Here is a 13,720-nt window from a genome sequence, read left to right on the forward strand (position 1 = left end):
CGTAATTCCGCCGGGGTCGGAAAAGAACAAGAGTTGACCAAGGAAGGTCAGATAAAATTGATGAAAGTGAGGAGCCAGGCACAAATAAGTGGAAGCAATGCCAGGACTCAGGTAGGGGCCCCGTGGTCACCAACCCGCGCTCCAAAGTTCAGAGCACCTGCGTCGCCTTTTAGTCGCCTCTTATGACAGGCAGGGGATACATTGGTGTTATTCTACCGCCCCCACCCACAGGGGGTGTGTTTCCTGAACACATAATAAATCATATTTTTTGTATAACAAAGGTTGTGTAATAGCTCTTCTTTACACGTTGACAATCCTTCTATGTTTACAGAAATAATTGTAATGATTGGCTCTGATACGAGCCTTTCCTGATTATTGGTAAACATCTTACTCATCTTATATGAATTGTATTGTTTCTAGAATGCTGACGTTCAGTTAGGTAACGCAAATTCAATTCCGACTACCTATGCAGGGGCACCACGAGCAGGAATCAGCTTTACCCCCACGCGAAATCGGGAGGTTGAGGGTTCGGATCCCACTGGTGTCCGGCTGGCCATTTTTGTTCTGTACTTAACATCTCTTCAACACGTACTACATGTACGTAACACGACCTAATACGTTGAAAGTCTGTTTCGAAAGGAGAGGAGAGTCTCCCTCCATCATATGACAGAGCACATAGTTTACGTGTCAGGCCAAGCAGAGTAAACTGGAAGCGTGCACGAGACAGTGCGCAGTTAGTCGCGCAGAACACAAATCTAGGCCCTTCCCGAGAGGTATTCCGTAGTAGGAACATAGGAATGAAAGCGGGACACAAACAAAATAAATAACCCAAAAGTATCAGGTTTTAAAAATCATGACATATATTGTAACAGCATCTAAGAAGGCTTATAAACATAATACATAACTATAATATTTCACAAATCTCTGGTATAGGTCAGGTACTGGACACAATGGGAGTCTTAGATGAATAAGTTAAGATAATAAGACGTACGAGCTAGTGCTTTGAGAGAATTACGGACAGATAACTTGATTTGAATAGTTACAATAGTACCAAACATCGTAACAGGGTGGCACCTCGAATATACTTCAAAAAAGAAACACTACTAGTAGAATGATATATACAATAAAGATTGGGAAAGCAATGCGTAGAAAACCACCACATTAGTACTTGACAATGTTTATCACCCGGTAACGAATTTCATCACAGTAGAAGAACAAGTTGGCAACAATTTTAAGACCATTAAATAGTAAGAACACCTATGAAAATTCGCAGACCATTACAAATCTTTTCCAGTGTATTTTAAATTTCTCATAGAAGAAGAAGAATACGAAGTAACGAGGGCATATACTGGTAGGAGGAGAGGTAGGGAAAATGGATGAAGAGAAGAAAGAAAACAAACCACAGGTAAGGACATTAAGAGTACAGGCAAGGATCAGGCTGCTAAACCCCACTGAAGGTTAAGTTCATTACAACACACGATGTAAAGTTTTAGCTCGCTTATTGGTCCGCCAAGGATAACTCCCCAATCACAGTTGTTAATGTTCACAAAAATGAAAGATGAGCTCCATAATGTAAGTAGTGTCCAAAAGGGGCCGAAATTATTAGAAGCTCAATATACGTAAAAAAAATCTCGTGGAGCTACAAGAATACCAACATGAACAAGTGAAATGAAAAATGAGTCTGCTCACCCAGCGAGACGTAGACAGTTTCCACAGGTTGAATAAGTCAGCACGGACCAGCCGCAGACAATGTAAAACTCCCACTGCTCACATTAGCGTAATACATACACCTGATCAAAGATTGAGGCGAAACGGCAAGTTTATATAGGCCGGCGAGCCAGCCGTGGAACATACGGGAACAATGATGACGCCAGGGGGTGGCGAGGAGAGGAAGGCAAGCGCACACACAGTCGTGAGACAGCGAAGACAACAGACGGATGGTAAACGCAGCAGTCCAATATCACTACCCGGAAGCGATGAATATGCACAAGGTAAGAAAACGTTTTTCGGGAGCATGTTACAGTAGAAATGTTTCCTTTGAAATGTATAACAACTCATTAAAGTTTAATTTTTGGCTGTTTAGATACGCGCCCTAATCCGTAATCTTCTACCGTAGGCATGTTGATTTATCTGTCTGTTGATAAATAGAAGATGTGTGGATATCTCCATATCTTTGTGATTTTCAACAATCATATAGGCTATCGCTTCAAGAAAAACAAATTGTTAGGTATTTTGTTTCTTCTATTTTATGTTACAGTACATTGCGATTCTTATTCTGCCTGACCGGATATTCCGCTACGGTCCGTACAGCCAGCGGACTCAGCACCAAGTGTCGGGCGGTGGTAAGTAACTCGATTCGCTAAAGGGGCCAGCGGCTTTGAGCGGATGAGCTTATTTAGGTAGGTTGATGGTCCCCTCAGTGTAGGAATAGGAAATGACACTGGAACTCGTCGCAAGTGTTTGGCCCAATGGCGAAACGAGCGGAGGAGGAATCCGTTACCCTCCTGGTTCCCAATGTCCATGGAGGCAGAAGAGGTCATGCCAGACGAACTGGCTGTGAAGGCGCACCTCATTAGTACTTTGAGTCTGCAGCAGTTCATTGCAGTCTCCGTGTTTGATCCTGCATATCTCATTCCATATGTGTCGCAGGAAACGGCTCCGAGATCACAGTGCGTGGGTCACGCCCTGGCAAGCTGAGATTCACCCTATACAAATCCACGTCAGTGGCACTTCTCTCGAATGTCACTTACTACTTCCAAAGCTCATTGGCGATGGGATATGGATGGTTAGGCAGGTTAAGGGTAACTGGAAGCCCCTAATTCGGACCTACACGTTGGCAGCAGATGCGTGATAGTCGTCTCCCTGAGACTCTGTGACTATTCAGGAATTCGGTGCTGCAACTGTGTTTGTGCAGGCCTGTTTAGGATTACCGCTGTCCACCTCGCATGGGGAAGGCCCTAGGAAAGGTGGGCTAAACGTCGGATGTCACATCTTACGTCCGACTGGGCCGCTGCATCCAGCGGGTCACCCCTCATGCGGTCAGAAATCAAAAGCAGGAACGTGTCATACTCTGAAAATTGGAACATGAAATGTAAGAACTTTACATGATGTGTCATAATTACAGGTCTGAGAGAAGAACAGCTCTCGTTACTCATGGGCTCTCTAGACTTAATGATTTTTCAAATTCAGGATGTAGAATTTCAGAATATGATCAATGTACAGCTAACAGTTAACCCAGTTAGAACAAATGATGTTCAGCAAGAATGGGCCACTTTGCAGAAGATAATCACGAAATCAACCGAGGAAACCATTGGTATTTTAAAGCAGAAGAGTCAAGACTGGTTTGACGACAATAATACGGACAACTTGTATCGCATCAACGCACAAAAGCATAATTACTGAGTTTTGTTCAGGATATACCATCTTCTGGAAGGGAAAAGTGGAGCAAGAATGCTGCATCCATTGTGTGGGGTTCGCTGTGAAGACTAAGCAGGTTTTTGATCACCAACATACTCCCACTGCAATCAGCGAAAGACTTATTACTCTCCGCATTCCACTCCCAGGAGGTACTTTTATGACGCTCATATCCGCCTATGCTCCAACCCTAGATGATGATGCTGCTGCTGCTGATGATGATGATGTAAAGTGTGAGTTCTACAATCAGCAGAGCACTACCATTACCAAGGTACCTTCTGCAGATAAGCTCTCACTCCTTGGCGATTTTAATGCCAGGGTTGGGAGAGATAATCGGCTATGGAAAAATGTGATGCGTTAACAAGTAGTTGTCAATTGTAACGCAAATTGCTTCTCGGTTTATGTGCACAACACGAACTCTTCATCACCAACACTCAGTTTCGACTGCCTGACCGCTTCAAGACAACGTGGATGCATCCACGATCCAAGCATTGGTACATTCTAGATTATGTCATTACACGGCAGTGTGATAAGGACGTATTTATTACCAAAGCAGCAAGAAATGTTCGTGACTATTGTACTGATCACAAACTCCTTATTATGTCAACTCAGGATCTCCATTCATCCTAAACCACCTAGGCATCTCCAAACCTCGACCAGGGGAAGGTTTAACATTTTTTAGATTCAGGATGTAGAATTTCAGAATATGATCAATGTACAGCTAACAGTTAACCCAGTTAGAACAAATGATGTTCAGCAAGAATGGGCCACTTTGCAGAAGATAATCACGAAATCAGCCGAGGAAACCATTGGTATTTTAAAGCAGAAGAGTCAAGACTGGTTTGACGACAATTTGTATCGCATCAACGCTTAAAAGTGAAGCCTATCTATCTCACCTTCAAGATTCATCCTCCGACACGAATAAAGCTCATTTGTTTGATCTCATAAGAACACGTCAGACAAAGACGAAATAAATAAATAATACCTGGTGGCAGAAAAAGATCAGGAACTTCAGAAACTATCTGATGCTCGGGATCTGAGAAATGTTTACGCAGGAATATAAGAGATGTACGGTCCATCTTGCTCTTCAACAGGTACAATAAAAACTGCTGACAACTCTATCACTCTTACTGACAGCCATGAAATCCTGGAGCGTTGGAGGGAGCATTTCTCCACCCTTCTAAATTGTCCTTCCATTAGTGATGAAGACTTTCTTCGTGACGTGCATCAGCATCCCGAACAACCATGGATGGCAGTTCTGCCAGCTTACCAAGAATTCAGTGCAGCACTCAATCGTCTGAACCCCAGAAAGGCACCTGACCCAGACACCATCCCTCTGGAGTTACTTCAAGCTGGTGGTCAGCCACTTAAAACTAGGATTTTCACTCTCATCTTCAAAATTTGATAAGTCATAGAAGTACCTGGTGAACTAAAATGCCATTATCATAACGATATTCAAGAAAGGTGATCGCAGTGTTTGTGCTAACTACCGCGGTATATCACTACTATCTACCGTAGTTGAAATACTGGCAAAAATTCTGCTTAACCGCCTCCAGGTTATCCCTGAGAGAGTACCAGTGTGGGTTTCGAACGTCTAGAGGCACAACTGATCTGGTCTTCTGTGCAACGCAACTTCAGGGAAAATGCAGAGAGCTACAGAACCCTCTCTTCTTAGTATTTTCTGACCGGGAAAAGCGTATTTGACTCTGTTCCAAGACCTGCTATGAGAGCGGTACTGAAACACTTTGGCTGTCCTCAGCGTTTTGTTGATCGAGTTCAGGCCCTGCATGATAGCATGACCGGACAGGTTTACCATCATATTAGGATCTAGGATGAATTTCCTATTACTGATGGACTGAAACGGGTGTGCGCTTGCTCTAACACTATTTGTATTATATGTGGCTGCCATGATACATGAATTTTCTACGGAAAAGCCAGGTGTGGAGGTTAGGTATTCTTTCGATGGAGAGCTTTTGAACCTAGCAAACTTCGCTCCCGGAGACTCACCCAGGTTACAAAGGTAACGTAAATGCTGTATGAAGATGATGCTGCATCACCTACACTCACACCACAAGGAATGGCCAGAGTCAGTTAACTGCCACAAGAGTGCATGCGATCGTATTGTTTTCATCATTAACAATCAAAAGAGCAAGGTCCTGGTACAGCGCATTCATATTTCAATATCTCCAACTCAGATACTCCATTGGAGCAGGCAGATCACATTTCATTCTTGCGTAAAATCCTATCTGTGCGCTGTAACTGTGAGCAAGATGTGGAGAAGAGAATTGGTGCTACCCATGCAGCATTTCGACGACTACCGCACTAGGTGTTCATGAATAAAAACCTCACCGTGAAGACGAAACTCATGGCGTACCGCGCTATTGTCAGCACATCATTGCTGCATGGTTGTGAAACTTGGAACCTTTACCGACGTAACTTGGAAAAACTTGAGCGTTTCCACCAACAAAAACTTCGATCCATCCTTAGGATAAAAAATGAAGACCATGTCACAAACATTGCCGTTCTTGAGAAAGCGCATACCAACAGCATAGAATCATCCATCACTGGTCATCAGCTTAGAGGGATTGGCCATGTCCGTCGGATGAGTGATGCCAGATTTCCACGCCAAATACTTAATGGTGAAATTTGTTCGGGCATCAGACCTTGCGGAGCCCCCGTGAGGCGTTAGAAGGACCAGCTTAAGCACACTATGAAGATAAGTCGGAATCCAGAAACCTGGGCCATGCTTGCACAAGACCGTACAATTTGGCACCGGACCATGCCAGCTGCTATCAATCCGTTTGAAGGGAAACGGCACAGATGTTAAGAGACCAGGAGGAAAGCACGAAAACTCCATTCAGCACAACCACGCAATCCTCCAGCAATTCTATGCAATCTGTGTGGACGCTTATTCCATGTTAGAATTGGTCTGTTCAACCATCGAAAGTACATCCACAGACAGAAGTGAATTTATTGGAAGAAGTTAATTACTCAGTTCCGTGTTGGCAGTGAAGCGTGCAAATGGTTTCAGTTCGTGTGCTACGTGTGAACAGTGTTTGCTTGTTCCTGTCCACTTGTGCGATTTCTGTTTTTCTCATTAACTGCTCGTAGGAAGTGTATAGAATCGCCTCCATCGGAGGAGGTGGTCAAATTACAGGTTTTCTTATACCAGTTAGTAAGGAAGGGGAAGTACCTATGAATATAGAATCTTCTGTAAATTCCACCTCTCAACAATCTACGCTACAACGAAATAGTAATGATAGTAACATTTCCAACGTCCATGTGGAAAGGGAATATTATTCCTATTCTCACCGCGGACCTTACCTAGTCTTTATTGAATCTACCGAAAACAAGAATCTTGGTCAGCTTCATCCTATGGCGTTGGGACGTCACTTCTATGACAAAGACATCTACATGCAATCAATCGCACGTAAAGGGAGAAATCGATTACAAGTTGTATTTAATAATGCCGAGCAGGCTAACAAGTTCTTAAATCATCCTATGCTTGACACATTAAAACTCAATGCATATATTCCTTCGTTCATCGTTTTATGTTTGGGCATTATTCGCGATGTCGATAAAACTTAACTGATGAAGACATTTGTACATACCTCACATCAACTGTTCCTGTTAAATCGGTCCAGAGGCTTAAACGTAGAGTAGTTACTAACGAGGGCATAGATTATGTTCCGACAGGTTCTATTAAATCATATTTCGTACTCAACATTTATCACAGCACGTGTCACTCTTCCAGGTGTATTTACATGTTGAACCTTTTATTTTTTCTCCCATTCTCTGCCGTTAATTTGTACGATATGGTCATATCTTAAAACAATATAAAGCACAAGCCTTTCGATGCGGAGTACACTAGGACACACCACTGATCTGTGCACGGAACAATACCACAAATCTGCTTATTATAAGGGTAACCATTTGACCGGATTATCGTTATGTCCGGAGCGGAAATATCAGCAAGAGTTCAAAAAAGTTATGAGTGTAGAACATATTTAATTTTCAGATGCTAAAGCGAAAGTCGCAATATCGGGTTATTACCCACAACACAATCCACAGGACTTCCATCCCCTTACCCAGGACACCCCCTCTCCTTCCAGTTATAACGAAAATCCGAGAAAAAGGAAGTTTACGCAAGTAGTCATGAAATCCTCGCGACCCATGCCAGCACCAGGCTTTCATTTAGAGGGTTGCATGGCACTCCTACGTCACGAAAACATCCCCTCGGGAAGAACAGTTGTTCCGCCTCCACAACAGACCACAGCTCTACCTTCTACTTCTACTGTTTCTAATCCGCCGAATACGGGCCTTAGTTACCCGACCCTTCAGCAAGTTCAGCGTTTACAAATGCAAAGGATTCATCTACTACAGGAAATTCAGAAAATTCTTTTTCTGCTACTTCAAAATTTGGGAGGAGAATCACCAGTTTCCCCTGTTATTTAGCAACTACACGAGAGGATTGCACATATGTTAGCACTTTATGATACGTATTTTAGAGTGGAATGCAAGGAGTCTAATATCTAAAAAATATATGTATGTATGTTCAGTCCGTCAGCGATGCCGCTGGTGGGATCCTCAACAGCTCTGTCATCAGCAGTCATAGATGGCCTAGGCATCACTGAAGAGGCGTACTAGGGAAATGAGGAGTGAGGTAGTTTCCCGTTGCTTTCCTCACCGAGCCAGAGTTGCTATTACCTATCAGTCTGCCAAGCCCACTGAAATGCATACACCAACCGACCCTATGAGCAATATTTTCTCACCATTCATAGCAGGGACTGGCTGCATAAGGATTGGCATTACTAGCATCGCTCATACCTCTGTCACTTTCATATTGTCAAAGTCAAGGATAAGACAGAGACAGATCTATGAAAGTAACAAAATTGCTCTAGCCTATACCAGAAGACATAGTGCACTGTAAACACTAGGTCCTACCAGCAAAGGCATAAAAATATATGAATAGCAATTATTGATAAAAGAAACGTTTGCTAATATAATCGCCATAAGAGAAACCTGGTTTTCCTCTTCCAACAATTTCCATCTTCCGGGATTCAATCTCGAACGCCAAGATAATAATGGAAGTACAGGGGTAGAGATCTTCATTCATAATAACATTCCCTACCAACTTTTCAATTTTACGTATCACATTCCTAACACGTTTGTATTTGGAATTATTCACAAACATTTGCATTTAATTAATATATACTGTCCTCCGGACGTGTATATTACAGCTTCTCAATGGTCAAAGTTTTTGGTCAATTGGATAAGTTAGAGTCGGTAATTATATTGAGAGATGTAAATTGCCACCATACTTTTTGGGGAAACTGTGAAAAATATCATTTATCATATTTTTTTAATGTGAGAGAAAGTCTCACGCGCGACCACTCACGTTACATTTCGGCTAGCGACCACTTGCGGGTTTAAAGGCGCATATGATTCTGTCCTTTTGAGCCTGTTATGGACAAACCTGGATTCGAAAGGATTCCCGAACACTTTTATTACACTATTGGAAAGGTTATATACGTATCGTACACTTATTTATAAAACAACTCTCACGACTATTCAGGGTCGCCAATGTTCACAGGGTTAGCCGCAGGGGATATACTAACTGGCGTCTTTTTTGCGCTTTTTATGCGTGAATTAAAGCGAATAATTACATCTAGAGCAAGAGTATTAGCATATGCAGATGATTTCGTACTATATGTCTCCCATGAAAATGTAGATGAATGTAGGAAGATCATTGTCCAGGTAATAAGTGACGTCTTAGACTGGTTACATGGTCATGGTTTTACACTTTCTATCACCAAATGCGCCGCTATGCTTTTTACTCATAAACGTGCCTATAATAGTTCTCCCCTATCTTTCGAAGGATTTTCAGTACCTTTCGTTTTACAACATCTCTATCTCGGTATTGTACGGGATCACAAATTGACGTGGAAACACCATGTATCTATGATTCGACAAAAACGGGTAGCTGTATTAAAATATTATGCACAGTTACACGTCGAAACTGGGGTGCTGATCCCATAACTGCTATTACCCTTTATCGTGCTACCGTCCGCTCTATAATAGATTATTGTGCGTTCCTCATCGATATAGCACCCTCCTCAACGCTCGCACACTTAAATGCTATTCAATTCCAAGCATTACGCGCATGTATAAGCCCATTCAAAACCACCCTTACCAACGCTTTACTGATTGAAAGAGGCGAATATCCTTTATGGATACGTAGACAAACTCTCGCTAATAGATTAGATTTAGATTTAGATTTATTATTTTTCTTTAGATCTACAGTAATAATACCCATTTGATCCGTTATAAAGAAAAATAACAATGTCCAGCCTAAGCCAAATTTCATACCACTAACTTGGTGGACCCCCACACAGGCGGAATACCAGACAACCATGCAAGGTTCCACCCCTAGCTAAATCTGTTAAGCTGCCTCTAACATGGACGGATGACCAGCTCACATGCTAGGGCACCCCCTACATCTAAATTAAGCCTATAACTAATTACTTACAACATTAAATCTATACTAATTCTATCCTAGTACCTCTTGTCATTAACTCATAAATCACTCACCAATACTATCTCAATACACATAAATACACCTTCACTTGAATAAATACCCTCTAAACTTCGCTATCTCTCTTAATATCCATCCATCGAACTCAACAATCATTCACTTCATTTCCATGCCACATATCATTACATATCTACCTCTTATCATAAAGACACCTTTACTAGAATAAATACCCACTAAACTTCGCTATCTTTCTTATCATCCATTCGCCACCATGCCCCTGCTGAGTATACACACAAACCTTTGCACATTCCATTCCTCCTACATTTCCTCTACTTGACTCTCTCAGGGTTGCTGATTCCATGCTTCAGCGGTATTATGAATGTCACAGACCTCATACACGCTAACCTTAGCACATTCCATTCCTACTACATTTCCTCTACTTGACTCCCTCGTGGTTGCTGATTCCATACTTCCGTTGCACTCACATTCTGCTAATACGTATCCTACTCATGTTGCAACTTTATCACTGCACTACCTGTCTGTTCCTGCTCATCTTATTCAACCATGCTTGATCTAATTAAATAATCATCTAAAACCAACTTTGCTTGCCGATTTACCATTAACTAATAAATCACTTACCAATACCATTTAAACTTCGCTACCTCTCTTATCATTCATCCATCATCATCTTTCATACTTAACACTTCAATTCCAGTCCTCATTTACTTTATAATTATAATACACATTAAGACATCTTTACTTGAATAAATACCATCTAGACTACGCTACCCCTCTTCTCATCCATCCTTCGAATTCAATAATCCATCCATCTTATATCTCAAGACATCATTACTTAAATAAGTACCATACACTTACAGTACACTTAAAAACACCTTATCACCTCGCTACCTCTCTTATCATTCATCCATCATACAATACACATGCAGACACCATCACTTCTTTACTTTAACCATTACAATGCCCTTCGAACTCAACAATCCATCCATCTTAAGTGCCATACAATTACAGTACACTTAAAAACACCTTATCACCTCGCTACCTCTCTTATCATTCATCCATCATACAATATACATGCAGACACCATCACTTCTTTACTTTAACCATTACAATTATAGACACCATCACTTCTTTACTTTAACCATTACAGTGCACATACAGACCCCATCACTTGAATAGATACCATCTAAACTTCGCCACCTCTCTTATCATATATCTATCATCATCACCTTTCATAATTAACACTTCAGTTCCAGTAGATACCATCCAACCTCCTTTATATCTCCAAACTCGTAACAATTACACTACACATATAGATATCATTACTTGAGTAAGTACCATCTAAACTTCGCTACCTCTTATCATTCTTCACTTGAATAAATACCCTCTAAGCTTCACTACCTCTCTTATCATCCATCCATCGCACTCCACAATCATTCTCTTCAATTCCATACCACATATCCTTACATATATACCTCTTATCATTAACTAATAAATCACTCACCAATACGATCTCAATACACATAAAGACACCTTCACTTGAATGAATACCCTATAAACCTCGCTACCTCTCTGATCATCCATCCATTGAACTCCACCATCATTCACTTCAACTTTGACACAACAATCACTTATACTTAACACCGCCCCTTACAGACATCTATTTCATAACACAGGCAAACCATGTTACTTACTACTGTTACTTGTCTTTTTACTTCTCGTAATTACTTCTTCTTACATTTTTCCCTTTTTACCCCATAGCTCCTTCAAACTCAAGCTTCTCCCTTTAACCACGGCACTTCTTACTTCTGCTTCCTCCCTCAAACCATTATTCTCGCTCCGATTCTGTCCACTTGTCTTTCCCTGTGATTCTTCTTCCATCCTCTCTTCCTGCATCCTGCTTTCTTCACTCGCGCTGACCTCCGACACTAGTTCGTTCATTAATTTCCTGACTACTTCCATCCTCCTTGCATTTCCTTTTTCTTCAGCTCTTTTTACGATAGCTTCCCAGGAACCCCATCTACTCAGTGTTCCTCCCTTTACAGTATGTACATCAGCCCTGGTAGTTTCTTCTTGCTTCGAACTCTCAGCCCTGCTTTTTCCTTTTTGCCTCACATCAGCCCTGGTAGTTTCTTCTTGCCTCGAACTCTCAGCCCTGCTTTTTTCTTCTTGCCTCAAACTCTCATCCATTGATTTCAGTTTCGATACTGTCCACTTCCGGGTCCAATTCCTGTCGCTTACCACAAGTATCTGACCACTAATATACGCTCTCAGCCCCTGGAGTTTCGCTTTCACTAAGTGTTTCTTTAGAATTTTGAAATTCCTACTCTCTTCTCTTCCGAAATCCCTCTTCACTCCAATTTTCTCACTCTGCAGATTACCAGCGTTCCTTATAACTATATCTGCCATCAGCGACACTTTTATGGGTCTGTACCCTCCCACCTTGCCAACTCTCTCCACATTGTCTATATCGACCTCACTGAAATTAATTTTCATTTTATTTTGTATGAGATCTACCACTTTGTAAATAATGTCCACTTTAGATTCTGACTTTTCTTCCTCCACCCCGTAAATAAATATGGATTTCTTCTTACGCTCCTGTCTGCAAACTGCTATTTCTTTCTTCAGGTTTACCACCTCCTCTTCCATATTTTTTATTTTCTCCCTTAGTGACACCAGATCTTTCTCGCTATCTTTCATTATTGCCTTCGTATTTTTCATGTAATCCTGGATCCACTGTCTCGTCTTTTCGTGCTCCTGGACTTGCTCCTGAAGCATCTTTTTTAATTGCTCGAACGGGCATAACTCCTGTACTACCTCTTTTACCACTTTTCTCATAACTTCTACGTCTACCCAGCTCATCCTATCCATCTCTTTGCCGTTCACTTGGCCCGACCGCTTCCCCACTCCTACTCCACTCCACACCACAGGCGCACGTCACACGACACGTCTGCTCTCCTTACTGGCTTCCGCTAGACTGTGAACTCTCGCTAATAAGTACCGTTATCTACTCAAGCATTTAGCGCTGGCACAGTCTTCACTCATCCCCAAGTTGAACTATTGCATGAATACTATTCACAACATTCGCCGAGAGGTGAACGAACCCCTGCCCTATATAACGCATATACGTACATACGCTCATGTACTTCCATGAGTTCCATAGCTTCTGAGAGTTTGTGTTTTATACCAACTATTATATTTACTTCGATTGAGACTTTTCCGAGTAAAACACTAAATTTTACTATACCTCATCTAAGTTCAAAAGAATTAAAAGCTCCTTATCTGGTGTTGAAGTTATCAATCAATCAATCAATCAATCAATCAATCAATCAATCAATCAATCAATCAATCAATCAATCAATCAATCAATCAATCAATCAATCAATCAATCAATCAATCAATCAATCAATCAATCAATCAATCAGTACTTATCTGAATTAAGGGCAGTCGTCCAGGTGGCAGATTCCCTATCTGTTGTTTTCCTAGACTTTTCTTGAATGATTGTAAAGAAATTGGAAATTTATTGAACATCTCCCTTTGGGAAGTTTATCCAATCCCTAACTCCCCTCCCTATAAATGAATACTTGCCCCAATTTGTCCTTATACCGATGGTGCTAAATCAGCAAATGAACCGGCGCAGCCTTTTCTATTCCCAATCCATATACACTTACAAAGTTTCATCTTCCCTACCATTGTTCTATATTTACCACCGAATTGTTCACAATCCGTCAAGCTCTCCTTCATATTAAGAAA

Source organism: Anabrus simplex, chromosome 6 (genome assembly GCF_040414725.1).
Source record: "Anabrus simplex isolate iqAnaSimp1 chromosome 6, ASM4041472v1, whole genome shotgun sequence".
In the NCBI taxonomy this organism is placed as follows: Eukaryota; Metazoa; Arthropoda; class Insecta; order Orthoptera; family Tettigoniidae; genus Anabrus; species Anabrus simplex.